Source organism: Myxocyprinus asiaticus, chromosome 42 (genome assembly GCF_019703515.2).
Source record: "Myxocyprinus asiaticus isolate MX2 ecotype Aquarium Trade chromosome 42, UBuf_Myxa_2, whole genome shotgun sequence".
Taxonomy (NCBI): domain Eukaryota; kingdom Metazoa; phylum Chordata; class Actinopteri; order Cypriniformes; family Catostomidae; genus Myxocyprinus; species Myxocyprinus asiaticus.
The window spans coordinates 14133873-14153591 of NC_059385.1; the positions used below are offsets into that span (position 1 = coordinate 14133873).

Below are 19719 nucleotides of genomic sequence, written 5' to 3' on the forward strand. Positions count from 1 at the left end.
AATCTGAACAAAACTTAGACACACATTTCAGTGAATAACAACTTAAATTTCAGTCTGTTCCTCACACAAATCTATTGCACCACTTCAGAATACTTGGAAAACAGTGCCTGTGTCCTATGGACTATTTTTGTTGTGCTAAACTTAACCTCTAGTGTCATAAAAAGCAAATGTGACATGAAAAACGGAATTGCTAAAGCAATTATGTCATTTTTGTGGTGCTTCTATGACACTTTCTGCTCACGTATCAACGCTTCGGGACTCTTATCCTGGTCCTCTGCATCAATACAACGCTCTACCAGTTAAGCTACCTTGCAAAGCCGTTGGATATGTAATGCAAATGTTAATGTATCGCCTTACCGATACATGACCTATAGTAAAAGTGTTTTGATTTGACATATCAGATAGCAATGTGTGAGGAATAGGGCAAAAAGTAAGTGTTTATGAACTGATAATATGCCATTTTACTCATTTTTTTGAAAGGGATTAAAAGTAATTGTTATAGCATCTCTAGTGTTCATTTGACCAGGCAACTGCCGTGATATGTACAATGAGCAAAAATCATTTTGGAAAAATGTATGTGTAGTAATGTGTTTTGATGAGATCAGGTTGGAATTTCTACCTTTTTGTTCAATTGAAAAACACCACCATAGGGGTTTGGAACGATATATGGGTGAGTAAATTACAGAGTTCTAATTTTTGGGTGAATTTTTCCTTTAAAATATGGGAGCCAGTTTGCCTTCTTTTGACTTCCTTCTTTTCTCTCTCTCCTTTTTTTCTTACAGCAAAGGGTACCCCTGAAAATTTAGTCTGTATGGGACACAGTTTGGCTTGGTGCTGGTATGCTAATTCTGTATAGGTGTGCCAAAGTATCTCGAGCCTGGAGGGTGCACCTGCAGCTTCACGGAATGCAGGTGCTTGAAAAAAGAAAAAGAAAATCGATCTTTGAATCCCCATGTTTTTTTAAGCTTGCGTTAAAAATTCAAAGCTCTTAAGTAACTAGCTCATGACATTTCGGTAATTAGCCTCTTGACATAATTCAAAAGAAAAATGTTATCTGCTAATATGCTTATGACAGAGGTGAAAGCCATAAGAGCGTCTAAGTGGGTTCACACTTGTTAGTGATTGAGTTAAGTATATTAATGACATTAATCAGGGTCAATTAACATAGCACAGAGGTTCAGTCACAGATTTTATGCTTTGCTATAAAGATAATGCAGGAATTCAAATGCAGTCACATTTGTTATGGTGGAAGAAGGATATTGTGATTCTCTTTGTGTCTCTCAAAATCAGTAATGAGTTTGAATGGTGATGATATTCTTGAATGCTAACCTTAAAGCGGAGACAGTCTCAGTCAGTCTGTTCCAGGCGAACATATTAAGACTAGCGTTCCAGGCGAATGCGTTATAATCCCAGCGCAGATCTGATCAGTTTAATTACATTTAACGTCCAGTTATTTCTGCCAGCAGCCCACACTGCTGCTTCCAAGAGACTTTTGCACCAATGTAAGAAAATTATTCTAACAGATCAGTGGGTCCATTGGTATCCAATGTTCAACATGTCTAAAACTTGCTTCAACTGTCCAACTTCAAAAGCAACATTTAAATGTTCATTTCAGATGGAATTTATTATAGTGCTTGCAAGGCAGCACTGTAGTAATATTCCTTTAAAAATCTAGTTAAGGTTTGTTCTTAATCCCTAAGCCTAAATATTGCACTTCTGCAATAAATGCACTCCAAACCGTTTAAAGGAGATAAAAATGTAATAAAATCAATATCCCATCATCATTTACTCACTCTGATGTGTTCCAAACCTGTATGATTTTCTTTCTTCCATGGAACAGAAAAAGAGATATTAAGCTATTAAGCCCCCCCTTACAATGCAAGTAAATGGTGACTAAGGCCAACATTCTAATTAACATCTCTTTTAGTGTTCCATTGAAGAAAGTTAGTCATACGGTTTTGGAACAAAATGAGGTTGAACTATCCCTTAATGTACAGACTCCATTCCAACTTTGTCTTGTGGATAATTTCAGCCTTATTTGTTTTTTTGTAAACGCAATCATTTTTAAGGAATTTAAGTTTGAAAATGTCCCATTGGCTTAAATTGATAGAATGTTCAGCATTTAAAATCTAACCAACAATTATGCCATTGTAATATTTTCATGCTGATTTGTCATCTTCAACGTATTTAGTTGCATACTGAAATTGTGGTCTTTTTTTAAACTGCAATGAGGAAGTCGCGTTGTTGATTCTCATTAAGCGACAGAAAACAAGATGCGCACAGGGTGTCATTACATGTGGCTCTGATGCCGCATTTAATTTACATGGAACCAAAACTTTTATCCTAAATTTGCCTTGCAAGAATTAGTATATACTGTTTCCCTGGTAAATTTAAGTCTAGTTTAATCTAAAAGACAGAGTTCACCACTAGGCGTGCACAATATATCGGTGGCCGATAACTGGGAAAATGTAAAAAATTATTATTTCACCAATAGTGGAATTACCATTTATATTTACTTCAATAATTAGTTATGGTTTATTAATTAGATAGCAAGCAGCTCCAGTTTAAAAGGTTAAAATGCAAAAAGTAAATTATCGGTTATCGTATTGGCCACAATGATCTGTGAATTATCAGTTATCAAAATGCATACTTTTCCTTTTTAGATCAAAAACAAGTTGATTGAACAAGTGGCAGGCAAATACACATTAAAGGGATAGTTCACCCAAAAATGAAAATTCTCTAATTATTTACTCGCCCTCATGATATCCCAAGTGTGCATGACTTTTTCTTCCCCAGAACACATTTGAAGAAAAATAGGAAAATATCTCAGCTCTGTGGGTTCTTAAAATAACAAGTGAATGGTGATCCAACATTTGAAGCTCCAAAAATCACACAGTCAGCATAAACGTCATCGATACGACTCCAGCAGGTAAATATATGTCTGACCAATTGCTTTTGTTGTGTAAAAGATCAATATTTAAGTACTTTTTAACTATAATCCAGCACTTCCGGTACGCTTCACGAGAGAGTGGAGATCACGCGGTCTCTCGTGTGACATATTCGCGTTGCCATGTTATGGACGTAATCTCATGTTCTCATCTCGGTTGAGACATACAGAATGAATACACAAATGCACCATTATGAGTAAAGAAACAGATAAATACAGATCTAAACCAAAACCAACAAAAATTCTGTACAGCATTCCTCCTACTCACTTGTAAACAGCGCTGCTCTTCCGTGTGTGTCGCACATGCCTCAGTTCTTGCGTGTCTCACGTGCCAATGCGATTACATCACACACGCATACCGCTACTGACCGGAAGCGATGAGTGAGTAAAAAAAAAACAAAGTGCTTACATATTGATCTTTTTCGCACCAAAAGCAATCGTGTCACTTTAGGAGACATTAATTTAACAGCTGGGCTCGTATGGATGACGTTTATGCTGACTGTCTGTGATTTTTCGAGCTTCAAAAGACCTACTAAGCCAAGATTTTTTTCAAATGTGTTCTGGTGAAGAAAGTCATACACACCTGGGATATCACAAGTAAATGAGAGAATTTTCATTTTTGGGTGAACTATCCCTTTAATCTGTACATGTTTTTATGGCTCCAATAATGTGTTTTCACACTAAGGATGTAATGGGAAATGAAATGGAAAGAACTTTTATAATCCACATTGAAGGTACTGATGAAGATGATGTGTTTTATCTCTAGCTCAAGCAACTGCACAGGTCATTCAATAGTGTGTGCTGTGTTGCCCACAGTAAACAATGGTTGTATGCACCACTTGCAGGCCACTCAGAGGCACTTTGCACACATAATTTTTTAATCATGCTCATATTGCCTGCTGAAAGCCTGAGATGGATCTGACAATTGAAGGCATTCAGGCTTTTGACAACCACACTATAAAAATCACCCAGCCAATTCTTTCCCAAGCTGCTCCGTTTTGATAAGAATCAATCCCAAAAATACAACCATGACAAACAATCAGAGCTATTCATCAGATCAAATGTTGACACAATGCAACAAACTCTAAACTGAATCTGAAAACTTAAATTCAATTAATCCATCAAACATTTTGGATTAATGGTTAGAAAATGGATCCAATTAATCCATATGAAAAATCTACATTGCAATTTCTTCGAGCCATGAAATTAATGGTCCAATGACTTTAATAGATGTAAATGATGGATTACAATTTGCTGTAATCCATTACAATGTGATTATTTTATTTCAAACAGTTTGCAGCCAGTTGTATAGTTTTTCAATATTTGTTGTGCTCTAGTGAGATTACAACCAATTATTTTGGCAACATACAATCAAAAGATTTCGAAAGTACCAGAGCAAGCTATTCAATGTTTCTAGATGAAGGCTCATGGCAATGAATCCTTAGATGAGTTTTTTTCTGAGAGCGTTATGTTCTGACACAAAAAGGGGGTCAGTTTCTTGGACACAGATTAAGTGTCAGAAGCCAGGTTAAATTGCATTTGACATGGTGGTTTTTCATTGAAAATCCTTTATACTCTTAGAATGGGCTTAAATGGGTCAGTGAAACCAATCCAATAGGTAATATAGAGCAGCATTCAGCAGTAGAACTATCTAAAGGAAGACACAATATACTTGGGAAAGAAGCCATCCTTAAACAAAACAGAGTAAGAGCAGCAGACTGATGGGATATCAGGGAAGAAAATCACATTCACATTAGGCAATATGAAATATCAAAGATCCTTTGAACTTTGCTGGTGCCCATTACATAATACTAAATAATGTTAATAAGCTGACTATGTAAGGCCATTTTTATTAAAAAGGAACAGTTAACTCAAATGCAAATTCTGTCATTTACACACTCTCATGTTGTTCCAAACCCAAATGCCACCAGTTTGAAGCCGAGAACTGGATCAGTCCAATTTGTGAATTGAAAGGATCTTTAAAGCCAGGTGCTCTTTTCTAAGCAATGATAGGACTACAGAAAACGAAATATGCGAATATTTAAATTTAAATATAGTCACATTGACTAATTTTATGGTACTCTTATGGTTCTTCTTTGAACACATGTGGTCACTATGAACTGTTGTTGTATGAAAAAAAAAAGAAACATTTATTCAACCCCCCATACAATGCAAGTGAACGGTGACCAGAACTTTGAAGCTCCAAAAAACACATCAAGGCATCAAAAATGTAATCCATATCATTAGATGCGATCTAAGTGGTTTTTGGGTGAAAACAGACCTTTTTCACTGTACATCTTGCCATCGTCTCTCGGCACAATCATGATTTCAAGCTTGATAACACTTCCTAGTGCTTGACCCATACACAGAGTGCAGGAAGTGTAATTGAGCTTGAAATCATGATCACCAAGGAGACTGCTGATATCTAGATTTATAGTGGAAAAAAGGTGTATTTTGGTCTGTTTTCACCCAAAACCCATTGGATCACTTCAGAGGACATGGATTAAACTACTAAAATCCACCTAAAAATTACAGTGTCACTTTGGGAGGTTAAAAACTAAAAATGGTTATCCATTAAAAGTCTAACAGGAAATTTTGAATTTAAAAAGTTTTTATTTATTTTTATTTTTTTATTAAATGAAAATTAACCATTAAAATCAGTTGCTCCAAATTGCTACCTTTACCTTTAAACACACTTTTAATACCATTTAAAAACTAAATCAAAAAGTCTTCCTCAGTTTCCTGTATGACCATCACTAATAACTGTTTGAGTCTTGTTTACTAGCAGGTATAATTATAGAGCAACTGCAACTCACAGTGAATAGCATGATTCGTTTGATTATAAAATATACTATTACATTTTCAATAAGCCCCCATGGTTCACCCTCCAATGTAAATTGCTCTCACTTTTCAATTCAAAACATATACAGTATAGGCCAGGCACTGTGGCATAAACACAAGAGATTAAACTCAGAAAAGCTGCATAAACATTTTTTTTCTTGTCTACTACCCACCTTTGTCACTCAAACAGCAAGGTCCACAAAATATTTGAATAAAATCAATTGTTCTGCCTCAACAACAAGGTTTCCCTACCATGCCAAATGAGTCAACACATTCATAACAATCAATCTTGTGTTTAACTGACATTTACTTCACTGGAAAACATAAAAGCAAAAACATGGACCCCTATCAGTAGTTATGAAGGCAGCCCCAGCCTGAGTTTGTCCTTGCCAAAGGGAAGTAAAGAGGTAATAGAAAATGAGACACAACCAGGTGCGGATCTACTGGGGCAGCAAACAGTGGCAAATGCCACCCTAAGAAAAAGCATTGCCACCCCACTATAAGTATACAAATGTATAAAATATAAACACAGACATTGTGTAGAGGTTTATTCATGTCGAACTGCCTCAACTCACCGGACACACAAATGACTATACAGACTGATCGTGTGATTGATTACAGTGGCAGGCAATCATATAAAAGTATATCAGTGGTCAATTGCGTGATAAGCTAAAGAAGCGGCCAATGGTATGATAGGTTACAGCAGCAGCCAATCGCGTACTTGCTGCTGCAGCGCATGTGCAGTGTTTGGATACTCATGGTTTTGTTTTTTTTTTAGCTTATTTCCTCAACCACAACAACAATGACAATATGGACATGGAGAAGAAAAAAAAATGGAGGTAAGAGATTATTTTCTCAGGTTTTTTTTCCAAGTCTTCACTGAATGATTAATCGATAAATTGCTGTCAGTTGAGACCTCAGCACCTTTTGAAATAGCTGTCGTCAGGTATGTGTATCTGATGAGGAGGAGGGCATGGCCGGGCCGTGACGATGGACACCTGGCACCGAGTTGCCCCAATCAGCAGGAGAGAGATAAGGAGGAGCCGGAGATGCCAGTTCCAGAGAGAGAGATACACACGGAGCTGTGTGTCGACATGTGTTTTGGTTATGCTGAAAAGCAGTTGTATGTTGTGTTTTGTTTATTAAAAGACTTTTTTGTTGATAACCCGGTTCCCACTTCCTCCTTTCCGATGGACAAGAGGCTCGTCTGCCACAGTGTATAATCCAGATGAAACATTTCAAGTTCTTGAGTAGGAGTTCCTATTTCATCTGATCTGTGTATGTTTTGATTGGCGATCCAGCACTGGAATGTGTTATTTTGAATTTTATGATAAAATGTTCTTTGTGGCTGTTATCAGTGTTGTTTAGTGTCAGCAGTTTTTTCTGCAGCTCACACTCTTTTTTTGGGAAATAGAAAAGCAAAATATGTCCCCAATTGTGATAGCCTTCTCGGCCATATTCTTTTTGTGTATGAAGCGCGTGTTTTGTCTTTATCTCCCTCTCTCTTAATCACTCTCAGGTGTGAGGTAACCAGGAGAGCTGATTGTTAATTGGGAGCACTGGCACTTCATATATAAACTGAGTGTTCCATGGCTGGGTTGTACGATGGGAGACGGGTGTTCGTGTGCTGTGCCATCTTGATCACCGATGCTCTCGCGCAGATTCCCGCTGCTGGAGCGGAGAGTTTGTGGTTGTCGCTGTCTGAACATCGGAGTTAGCTGTAATTTCAAATACAGAACGGTACTCTCGTCTCCCCGCATCTTTTATTGCATTTTATTTGTGTAATATCCATTCACTGACATACAGATGCAATCTTGGTTTATTACAATAAAACACTATATTTGGATGAATTAGAAACCAGAACCTCTAAAAACTAGATGCAAAAACCACTAGACCAATCAGTCATGTTCTTGAATAAATTGCTGATCTATGTGTTCATCTACTGACTAACAAAATCCAAAGACTGATAGTGGCAGATTTAGAGGTGAAATTACCATATTATGTGAAATCTATTTGAGTGCATGAATTGGTCATTAAGAATGACTGTTAAATAGGTGATTTAAAAGAATCTTTTATTGTGCATAAAATCATTTATATTCTTGAGTTTCGCAGCACTGCCACCCAAAGTACAGTTTTCCTAGAGTTCATTTTTATTTAGAACTAAATTTGTGTTAATGTTCCCTTTCAAATGGCTTATTCCAGCTGTTACAAAGTTGATAGGCCTACAGGATTTTATTAGCAGAATAACATTGGGTATGCATGCATTATCCATTCATGGGTACACTTAACAAAAAACAATTTGGCAAGCATAATGTGAAGTTTATTACAGATTGCCAGTTTTATGTCAAGCGAAGGAACATTTAGAATTTCTTGATGTGTTTAATAGACAATGTCTTGGTACTCTGGAGATCTTTTTTTTTAATGTTGGCAAATCAGTAGCAAAATGGTTACTATGTGTGGTTCCTGTGGAAATGCAGTTGTATTGCAAATTCATGGATATTTATAATTTGATAGTGACTCCAATTAATGAACTAGTACTTGTTGCAATGAAGCTTGGTACCTTGATCCATAAGAACTACGCATGGGTGCTTGCTTTGGTGTTGCCACCCCTCATTGTCTGCATGCCACCCCCTTGCCACCCCATGAAAGAAATTCTAGATCTGCTCCGCAGCACAGCAGAGAGTTTACTACTCTGCAGGTGTGAACATGGAGTGAAACTTCAAAAGCATTACTTCACAAACTAATAAATTATAAAAACTTTGCCTGCTTTCGTGACAGTTTTAGTTCACAATGTCTTCACTCAAACTGAATGCTTTCCTAAAGAAGTAATTCTACAACGAAGCATAAAACTTAGGTATCTTGCGTAACTCCAGTTCTCTGAGAACATGAAGTGAGGTATCTCACTAAGGGAACGCCCCAGGCATGACCGATTGTGGAAGCAATGACACAAATTGACAAGATTGACAGACAAATCGCTGCAGCTTTTAAGGAGTCCCACCTCCCTAATATAAACGTCATGGTTACTTTCGTAACCTCCATTCCCTGATGGAGGGAACGAGACATTGTGTCAATGTAGTGACACTAGAGGTCATACTTGGGAGCCCCAAACACCTCTGCTTTTTTGAAAATAGGCCAATGGGAATTAGCGAGTGGAATTTGCATGCCACTCCCCCGGACATACGGGTATAAAAGGAGCTGGTATGCAACCACTCATTCAGGTTTTGTGCTGAGGAGCCGAGACCAGGTCCTGGCCATTTCAGCGGATAGCTCAGAGTTGTGGCAAGAGGGACACAACGTCTCATTCCCTCCATCAGGGAACGGAGGTTACGAAAGTAACCATGACGTTCCCTATCCGTCACTCACTCGACGTTGTGATGGAGGGATGGAGTGGTCTGTTCACCAGCTCCAGAGAAGCAGGTCTCCTCGCCCCTGGGTCACCCATCTCAGGGGCACTTCAAAGCCTTCCTTGGGTTCTTAGTGGCCGGCCGTGAGATGGGTGGCGTCTGCTTCCTACATTGGGCTCCACACAGAGGCCGGGCCATGGGGGTGGGCTGTGGCAGAGCCGCATCTGCTTCTTCACCACCGAGAACTGCTGGGAAAAGTCCTCGAAGGTGTTGCCGAACAGGCCAACCTGGGAGATGGGGGTGTCAAGGAACAGTGCCTTGTCAGCCTCTCGCATCTCAACCAAGTTGAGCCAAAGGTGGCATTCCTGGACCACCAGGGTGGACATCGCCTGCCCGAGAGACCACGCCATGACCTTCGTGGCCCGAGAGCGAGGTCTGTCACTGAGCGCAGTTCCTGCATCAATCCCGGGTCAGAACTACCCTTGTGCAGCTCTTTTAGCGCCTTGGCTTAGTGTACTTGCAGGAGAGCCATGGCGTGCAGGGAGGAGGCAGCTTTTCCAGCGGCACCGTAGGTCCTAGTCATCAGGGACGATGTAAACCTACAGGCCCTGGACAGGAGCTTCGGGTGCCCACGTCAGGTGGCGATGCTCTGCGGACACAAGTGCACCACGAGTGCCTTATCCACCTGGGGGGGGGGGGGGAATCAACGTATACCCCTGGCGGCTCCACTCTCGAGGGTAATGAGAGCGGGGGAGCTGAAAGACCAGGAACGGGCAGTAAAAGGTGCCTCCCATGATCTTGTCAGCTCCTCATGCACTTCCGGAAAGAAAGTAACTGGGGCGTGGCTGTGGGCTGCGCCCCGAGCCCAGGAACCAATCGTCGAGCCGCGAGGGTTCAGGGGAGTGTGGAGGGTTCCACTCTAGCCCGACGCTCACGGCCGCCCAGGAAAGCATGTCCGTCATTTCCACATCGGCCTGATTACGAAAGCAAGCTGCGACCACAATGTTGCCATGGTCATGTTCTCGCAATCAGTATATGACCCATCCACGAACAATGTCTCTGCGTGGGCAGCACCCAGACATGTAAGACAGTGATCGTGGCCGTCAGAAGCGGAGAGATAACGACCGCAACCAGGAATAACACACAAACGGGAAGGCATCTTTAAAAAGACGTTCCGTGTGTGCCGCTCTTTTTGTGAATGAAAATATACTCTTTTAGAATATACTCTCTTTTTTTGCTCTGCCGAAATGCCCAGGGGCATTCTCTGCACTCCTCTGGTGCAGATGGGGAGAAGTCACTGAAATGCGCCGTAAATCCAGCAGTTTTGAGGTGCGTCTTTGGAGGGAATTGAATTCAGTACACTGAATACAACCACTCGGCTCCGAAGAGAAAATCTGAATGAGTGGTTGCATACCAGCTCCTTTTATACCCGTATGTCCAGGGGAGTGGCATGCAAATTCCACTTGCCAATTCCCACTGGCCTTTTTTTTTAAAAAGCAGAGGTGTTTGGGGCTCCCAAGAGTGACCCCTAGTGTCACTACATCGACACAGCATCGAGTGAGTGACAGATAGGGAACCACAGCTACATGTTGCTGCCTCATTCTCCACATATCTCTTCTCCGTGCGAACTGCAAGGAGGGCGATGATGTGAGATACCTCGCTTCATGTTATCAGATAACCGGGGTTACGCAAGTAACCTAAAGTACTCTAACAGTTGTTCGGTATCTCACTAAGGGATATAGACAACTCCCGAATTGCAGATATGCTGGCTGAAGCAGACACCACAAGAAATGAAATCAGAAACATACGAATGTGGATCTGCTACTATATAGCCTACTGTGCTTACAGTATGTACATTATGCTGCATTTCCACCTCAAGGACAAAGTGAGTCACTGAAAGTTCTGTAACATCCAGTCTGTAAAACCTAAGAAATGTGTGGGGAGATGACCAAATCACTGCAGCACAAATCTCTTGAACTGAAATGCCCTTGAACAGCACCCAGGACGTTGCCATACCCCTAGTGGAGTGAGCCCGTAATCCCTCTGGAGGTTGCCGATTAGAGCTGTTATAGCATAGCACAATCGTGTCCACCACCCACTGAGAGAGATGCTGGCGAGAAATAGGACCATGAAATAAAGAGCTGACTACTCTCCCTTCAGGCTCTCATCTTTTGCACTTATGCCGTCAAAGCTGCGGTGGGTGAAAAGCCAACAAATCTACTGACTGGCACGCACTTGGAGTCACTCACGCACAAATGCCGGGTATGGTCTAAGGGTTACTTTTGACCTCCCTGAGCGAACCACATACACAAGGAATGAACTGATAAAGCATGCAGTTCACATACTCATTTAGCAGTCGTGAGAGCAAGCGACAAAGCTGTCTTCAAAGAGAGCAGCTTTAACATTACTCTAGTGATTCAAACGGGGGCTGAGACTGCACATTCAGGACCACAGACAGATCCCACAGTGGAACAACCAGTCTAGAGACTGGGTGTAACCTCCGAGCACCTCTCATAAAATGACAAATCAGTGGGTGCTGACCCATAGTGCCAGAGTCGATACCCACACTACATGCTGATATAGCGGCCAAATATACTTTGACCATAGAAAAGGCTCTATTCTTATCTAAAACGTCTTGCAGAAAGCACAATACTTCTGTCACCGAACACAAGTCTGGAATGACATGTCTGTTCGCACACCATCATTCAAATGCTCCCCATTTGAGATCATATAACAAACGCGTCGAGGCTGCCCTCACTCTCTGCATCATTTCAATCACTCTCAGGGGCAAACCGGTGTTATTTAAATGTAGCCTCTTATGGGCCAGGCCCAGAGAGCCAATTTCTGAGGAGAGGGATTGAAAATCTCCCCGCTCGCTTGAGAGATCTCTGCACAGCGGTAGAGGCCAGGGGTGGTCGTAAAGAAGCTGCACTCTCTCTACCATACACAGCCTCCCTGGCCAGTTTGGAGCTATTAAAATAAGAGATTGACCGAACTCCCTTACTCTTTGTAGCGTCGGTCCAATCTGATTCAGTGGGGGAAACTCATACAGTAATGTGTGAGGCCATGGGTGGGCTAGTGCATCCACACCTAACAGTGCATCATCACCCACCAGGGAGAAAAACAGAGGACATTGCGCATCTTCTCGCGATGCAAAGAGATCTATGGCTGCCTGTCCGAATCTCTGCCAGATGAGGCTCTTCAATTGAGGGTGAAGCCTCTGGACAGCAAATCCACTGTTGTTCATTATGCCTGGAACATGCGTTGCTCACAATGACAACAGGTTTGCATTGCTCCACACAATCAGTTTCTCTGCCAAGCTGTGAAGCTGGCACGAGCGAACTCCCCCTTGCCGATTTATATAGGCTATCACCGCTGTGATGTCTGTCCTGATCAACACGTGGTGATTCCTGACAAAAAACACAAAATGTCTAAGAACTCCATAAAAGTTTTGTTTTTCCCTCAGTGTGGGAGTCTAAGCTCCTCTCACTGTTCTGCCCTTGAACACAGCGCCCAAGCCTGTGAGAGAAGCATCCGTCGTCACCACTTTTCTCATTAAAATCAGGCCCAATGGGCACTCTGTCCTGAGAAAACACGTGACTCTCCAATGACAGAGAGCGTTTGTGCATTCTGACGAGACGGTCACTCTGTGACTGAGATGGCACTGATGGCCCGAGCGCAGTGCCACTGTCCAGTTCTTAAATTCCCTCATTCACAACAAGCCCAGGGGAATCACGGCCACTGTTGAAGCAATCAATCCCAACAGCCAGAGACGCATCCTGAGAGAAATCAATCTCCCCTGTTGAAAAAGGGAGATGCAGGTGTGAAACGCCTCTATGAGTTCCTTCGAAAGGAACGCTCGAAGCTGAATGGAGTTCAGCCTGAGCCCCAGATAAATTCTCTCTTGCAAGGGAATAAGACAGCTATTTGTTTTGTTTATTTTGAATCCCAAGCTCTCCAAATGTGTCACTAATGTGTTCGTATCTCTCTCCTCTTGCCGCCGAGATGCACGCAAATGAGCAGATCATTTAGATAAACAGATACAGATCTCCACATTCCTTAGCAGTGTCAGAGCCGATTCCACACATTTGGTAAATACCAAAGGTGCTAGAGAAAGACCGACAGGAATTTTCACATACTCATAGGCTCTGTCCTAATAAGCGAACCTGAAATATTTTCTGTGAGCAGGAATAATCTCTGTGAAAATACGCATCTTGGAGATCTATTGACGTACCAGTCTCCGTGACGAATAGAATGAGACAAAGTTCTGAGCATGAGCATTTTAAACTTGTACTTTGAGATGTTTGTTGAGGATACGTAAATCTTTTTGGAATGACAAAATACCGGGAATAAAAACCCTGATGGTGTTCTTCCAATGGTATCGTTATTATCACTCCCTTGCTCAGTAAAGAGGATATTTCTTCCTCTAAAATCAGAGCTGAATCCTCTTGTGCCGCTGACATTAAAACTTCATTGAAAAGAGGTGGTCTTATGCAAATTGAAGCCTGTAACCCCTTTCTACAGTATTCAGAACCCAAGGATGAATTGCGCATGCACGCCAGCGCTCCGTCTTAACATCGAGAGGACCCTGACCCCCTTCTCTCACTAGTGGTGTGACAACGCCCTCTAGTGAAAAAGAGAGGGAATGTGGCTCTGAACTGGGAGTCATATTCATGGTTGTTTTATTTGAGTCCGTTTTCCTTCACACAACTCTGCACCCTCAGCACTCTGCCTCGATGTGCCAGAGAATTTTTATTTGAAACATACTATGAATGCTTGTGTGAACTGTCTCATTCGCCCTCAGAATGTACCCCGTGGGTGGAGGGAGGAGAACGTTTGCGGGGGGCAACTGGGGAACACGTGTTATCACCCCGCACACACTTGGCAATGAAACTGAACCATCTGTTTTAAACACAGGAAAATGTCCAACTTCCAGCATCCATTTCCCTGTGGGAGGGAGATAGTCGCTAATCATATGAGGGACCAGGACAGAGAAACCTGTGGTGCTCTCTCTGTGCCCCTCCTCGAGGTGAACAAATGCGTCAGGTCATCCATCTCTCCTTATTCCCCTGGGGGTTATAAGAGAGGTGTCTCACTGCGGCCGCTGCAAAAGATGGATTTGGCCCATCTTTTGAATGGCTGGCTTGGGTTGCTGCACCGTGTTTCCGAGCGGCGTAGGCGGGGGGGCTGTAAATCAGGCTGACCTCCCTTTCCAGAGGGAATGAAACCAGTCTGACTTGGCTGATAAGGACAATCCGATGGCTTTCATGGGAAACATTCCTCAAACGCATCTCCCTCCTTTCTCCTCAGGTCGCACTGCTGGCACATAGCCGTAAGTGGTGCCGAAAATGGCCTTCCGATCTATGGGGGCGTCCAAAATCTCCCATTTCTCTTTGTCAGAGAGCCCTGACAATTCAGCCATAGGGCTCTCTCACCTACCACCGATCGAAAGCTTAGCCACGGCCCTGCGACAGATCTCAAACAAATCCAACTCAGACAGAACCGGAGATGGAGAGCACTCCTCCTGCCTGCTCGGCAGCCAGGACTGATCGATGGGCAAAATGGCATCTTCTTTGTCATCCATGTCCTCCTCGAGGATGTCAGACAAAACTTCATACCCATCATCATCTTCCTCTCCCACCAATGTGTCCTCGAACAGCAGGAGAAGGACTGGAGACACATTGTCCATCATTTCGCCTGGCCTGAGATGAGAGGCACGCGTCCTCCTTGCCCATGACTATGACCCTCAGTCTTCTCTCCTGAACCTTGGTCAAGAAGGATGAACAATGGTGGCAACCCTCCAGGCAGGACAACGCGGCCAGAGCGTGTTTAGCCCCCAGGCACGAGATGCAGTACGGATGAGAATCTTTTACAGAGATCCATGCGCCGCATGCACATAAGGAGGGCGGCCTTTCCCACCTGAACTCTCTGGCTCTTTGGTTGCCATACTTCTGAGGTAAGTCCACCACAATGTGAAAACGTACACAGAAAATGCAATGAGCCATGAATAACTCTTATTTTACTTCTATTTGAAGCTTAGTGAGCACCGCAAAAAGTCGGAAAAACACTGAAAAGGGCAGAGAGTACAAAAGCAGAGATAAACTTGCCGTGACGCGTTAGTTCACTCTAACAAGTTCGCAGAAAAAATATTTATTACGTTTGGACATTGCCAGTGGTTTTGTCATCAAACCGTTGAACAATAAATCCTAGTGCATCTGCTGAGGGCTGCTTCCAAAAATGTTCCATGCAGAAGAGAGCAAGAATGAGGCAGCGACAGGTAGCTATGGTTTATTTTAGGGAGGTGGGACTCCTTAAAGAGGCCCTATTATGCTTTTTGGGATTTTACCTTTCCTTAAGTGTGTAATATAGCTGTTTATGCATGTAAAATGTCTGAAAAGTTACAAAGCACAATGTCCATGCCAAAGGGAGTTACTCTCTCCCACAGAAAACACTGCTCCTGAACTGCCTGAAACATCTGGTTTGCAGTCCAGCTATTACTTCCGTGACTTAGCCATGTCACTATGTAACACATTTGCATAATGCCTGCCCATGGGCTAATTCGGTTATGGTAAGGGACGTTACATTTCCGACACACGGAAATGCAGTTGACCAATCACAGCAGACTGGGCCAGCTGACCAATCAGAGAAGACTGGGCTTTTCTGAAAGGGGGCTTTAAAGAGACAGGAGCTAAAACGGAGTGTTTCAGACAGAGGGTGAAAAGAGGTGCTGCAGCAATGTACAGTATGAGAAAAATTATGTTTTTTTAACATTAAAGCATGTAAACATATTCTAGTAGACCCCCAAAATAAAATTATGAACCTGTAAATTAGCATATGGAATCTTTAAAAGCTGTAGCGATTGGTCTGTCAAGATTGACAGACGTTGCATCATTGGTGCTTCCTCAATTGGTCACGCCTGGGGCGTTCCCTTAGCGAGATACCGAACGAGTGTTAGAAAGAGAACTGTATGCCTAAATCACTAAAAGAATAGTTCACCCAAAAATGACAATTATGTAATTATTTACTCACCCTTATTTTGTTCCAATCCAGTATGGCGTTCTTTCTTCTGCAGAACACAATGAATTAATTCAATGATTATTGCTCAAATATGCAAAAATCCACTGTAGCTCAATTTTAATTGTGCATGTAAACATACTGATTATGTATGTACTTATTGTACTAACTCACTGTCCTTACTTACATTACCTTACTTATTTTACTTATTTACTGTGACAAGGAGGGCATGGCCAGTCCGTGAGGATGGACACCTGGCACTGAATTACCTCAATCAGCTGGGAGAGGGATAGAGAGGAGCCAGAGACGCCAGTTCAGGAAAGAGAGAGAGAGAGAGAGAGAGAGAGAGAGTTGCACACAGCTCGCAAATGTGTGCATTCTGCATTGGGCCGGGAAGGTCAACTGTGTGAGCATCACACAGAGCTGTGTGTGTGTCTGCCGGCGTGTGTGCTAGATAGCACTTTGTATGTTGTGTCTGAGTGAACTGTTTGTAATTAAAGTCCTACGTGAAGTGTTCACCCGGTTCCCGCTTCCTCCTTCGTAGGGAAGGAAGTGAGTTCTGCCACATTTACTTTGTCTGATAAACTACGTTAACAGTGCTAAATGCAATATGGCAGCAAAGTCAATAACATCAAATCTTATTGGTTCTTGCATGACTTGTCACTTGGAATTTGATGCATGGACTACTTTTAAGACATTTTTATTAAGTGTTGCTTTATTAAGTGTTAAATTGAGTCATTGTCTACCACCATTAAGTTTGACTGGATTAAATGATCATTAAATTATCCGCTTTTATGTTCTGCAGAATAAAGTCATACAGATTGGAATGACACAAGGGTGAGTAAATGACTTTTGGGTGAACTATCCATTAAAATTCAAGCATTCAAGTTACCGATGTCACCTCCTAAAAACAAAAAAAATGGTAAGTGTTTTTGGTAAGTGCATTAATCTGAGAAAGTTTATATCCTGAAAGTTTGTGATAGACACTCTTGCTGTCTGACAACATGCATGCTGAGAATGGGCCAAAACACATCTTGTATTAAAAATAGAGGATATAAATTATAAATGCTGCCAAGTCTTGGTCTTAGAATGGCACTAGACTGCAAAGGCCAGACAGATAATTAGTCTTCCATTCGTTATGCCTGGAAGACAGATAAGGAGGCCTTTTCTGTTTTCAATTGTCCCATATTACACTTTAGTTGTGAAAAATTCAAACTAAATCATTTCCGGTGGTTCAGCTGTCTGTTAGTGATAAAGCTACTAGAGTTTTGCATACACAAATGCTGAATAATGTTTCCTTCTTCAATAATGAAAATGTCAAATGTGAATCCCAAATAAACTTAATTGAGATGTTGAACATGATGACATGGTTCACTTTAAACACAAACACTGACAACAGCTTTCTAACTAGTCCAATAAGTTATGTTTCCATCATTGTATTCTTTGGTTTATGACTTTATCATCTTGAGTTCTGTAGATGATAGATGGGTATTACTAAACACTTTCTCAGCCATGTGGTCCATTCCCCTCATCAAGAATGAAGTTTATTTTGAACGTGCACATGTTCACAGCTGCAGTTGGACATGAAACCGATTTAGTATGGAGATAGAATTGTTGCATATCAACATACAAATGGAAAGAGATTTACAATTAGAAAGTTGGTTCACAAATAAATTGAATGAGATCCACAAATAAATGTAAGGAGTTTCACAAAAATAAAGTGAATTCACAAATAAAGATTTGCTAATAAAAAATTGTTTTTACAAATATATTTTTTAACTCACAAACACAACTCTGTCCAGCATTCATTTGTGAATCGTTTCCTGTGCATTTGCGGATCACTACACGCATTTGCCGATTTTAAAACTAATCTAGCGTCAAGACGTGCACACAAATCTACAAATAGGTGGACTCCACCCATCGTCTACCCAAGCCAATCAGATAACAGCCACATTAATCAGACCAGTCATAGCACGTTCTATCTTCAACCAATCATGCTTCATTTTACTATCAGGGCAGGACCAGAGTCACAGCGCTCCCATGAACATGGAATCAGTTGCATAAAGATAAGCTCCAAAGCCGCAAACCTTTAAAGAAATGGACGTCATCAGAGGAATACTGTGACTTAAGGTTCGTATCATTTTCTCTCAGTTTATAAACATGTGTAGTGACTTGTTAAATGTCAACAGCTGAAAATTGCCCATTTGTAGAGTGTCCTGATCATTAGCTTTATAGCTAACGTGGCTGACTGTATGAGTCTGCCATTTTAATTTTAACCAAGTTTCTTGACTGAAATGTGTCATCAAAACCTTTACTCTTAATGTTACATGGCAGATCCAAACAGACACACTATTAGATACTACAAAAGATCAGTAGTACAGATAGTGCCTTTATAAAACATGAATCATATTAGATGATCTTAGGGTATTAATTTATGGTTTGTGCTCCTGTTACACAGTGTACAAAATCTGCTATGCCAATAATTTGGTTTAACTTTATGTTAATGTATTTAATAAAAGCAGTTGTAAGATAATATTTATTAGAATTTTGCATTTTAGCACTTTTGTATGAATGTTTTAGGAGGTACTATTACAGAGTCCCTTCATAAAATACAGCATCATGTTCTGACAGTGTTAACTGACTCGGTTATTGCCATCTTTTTCAGATATTTCCCCTGTGTACTGCCCATCAACTTTGAGCACTTGACTCACCTGCTCCAAAACTCAGTGGTTCCAGCTCCAATACAGGACACCTTATAAAATGTGTAATACGAGATGTTATATTCTGTTATGTCAGATTTCTTTTAAGTTACAATGTTATGTCTTGAAATGAAAGTGCAATACAAAATTGAAATAAACCGTAACACTGTCTTTGGGTTGACGTACTTAAAAATGAAAATTCTGTCATTCACTCACCCTCATGTTTTTTTAAAACCTGTACCATTTAGTTTCTTCTGTGGAATATGAAAATACATTGTAAAATGTAAATGCTTCTAATGAGGCTGAAATGAAAGCAAGGCTGTCAGTTCTTATCATTATTCCTGACATCTTTTGAGTTCCTCCCACGGAAGAAAGTCAGTCGTTTGGGTTTGGAACAACATTTTTATGAGTATAAATGATGACATCTCATTTGACAAAATATTTTTCATCATTTAGTTGACAAATCTTTTGAGTTCTATCAAGGCATTTTGAGTTAAATAGTATCTGTTGTAATGGTGGTGGCCCCCGTTACAACAGTAACTCATAATTCAATTAAATAATAATAACTGAACAAATACATTTGGGCACCAGACAGGTTTAGGCCTGTCACCAAGTGTAATTTGGCCCTGGATAGCTCCAAGCCACCTGTTACACAATATGTTAAATACATCACATGTACCTTGGTGTGGTCTGAGGCTTCAAGGATGCAGAGGGAGAGTCAAAAATGAGGGTATGGAGTAGGTCAGCAAACCTAAGTGATCACCTGGCACTTCAGACACGTGTATCCAACTTAATTCTGCTACAGAGCACTTCAGCGGATCAGCAGTCCTCGGATACTCACGCCACTCCATTTTAAACATTGAGTCAATGGTTA

General features: G+C 41.3%; 1 long non-coding RNA gene across 1 annotated transcript in view; it reads left to right on the forward strand.

Moving 5' to 3' along the window:
- Positions 1–18182, forward strand: part of LOC127432534 (uncharacterized) — a 52788-nt gene extending 34606 nt beyond the window's left edge. The window contains exons 2-3 of the long non-coding RNA XR_007895761.1: positions 6567–6627; positions 18161–18182. This is a non-coding gene — a long non-coding RNA (uncharacterized LOC127432534). The remainder of the gene's footprint in view (positions 1–6566; positions 6628–18160) is intronic.
- The last annotated feature ends 1537 nt before the right edge of the window (positions 18183–19719 follow it).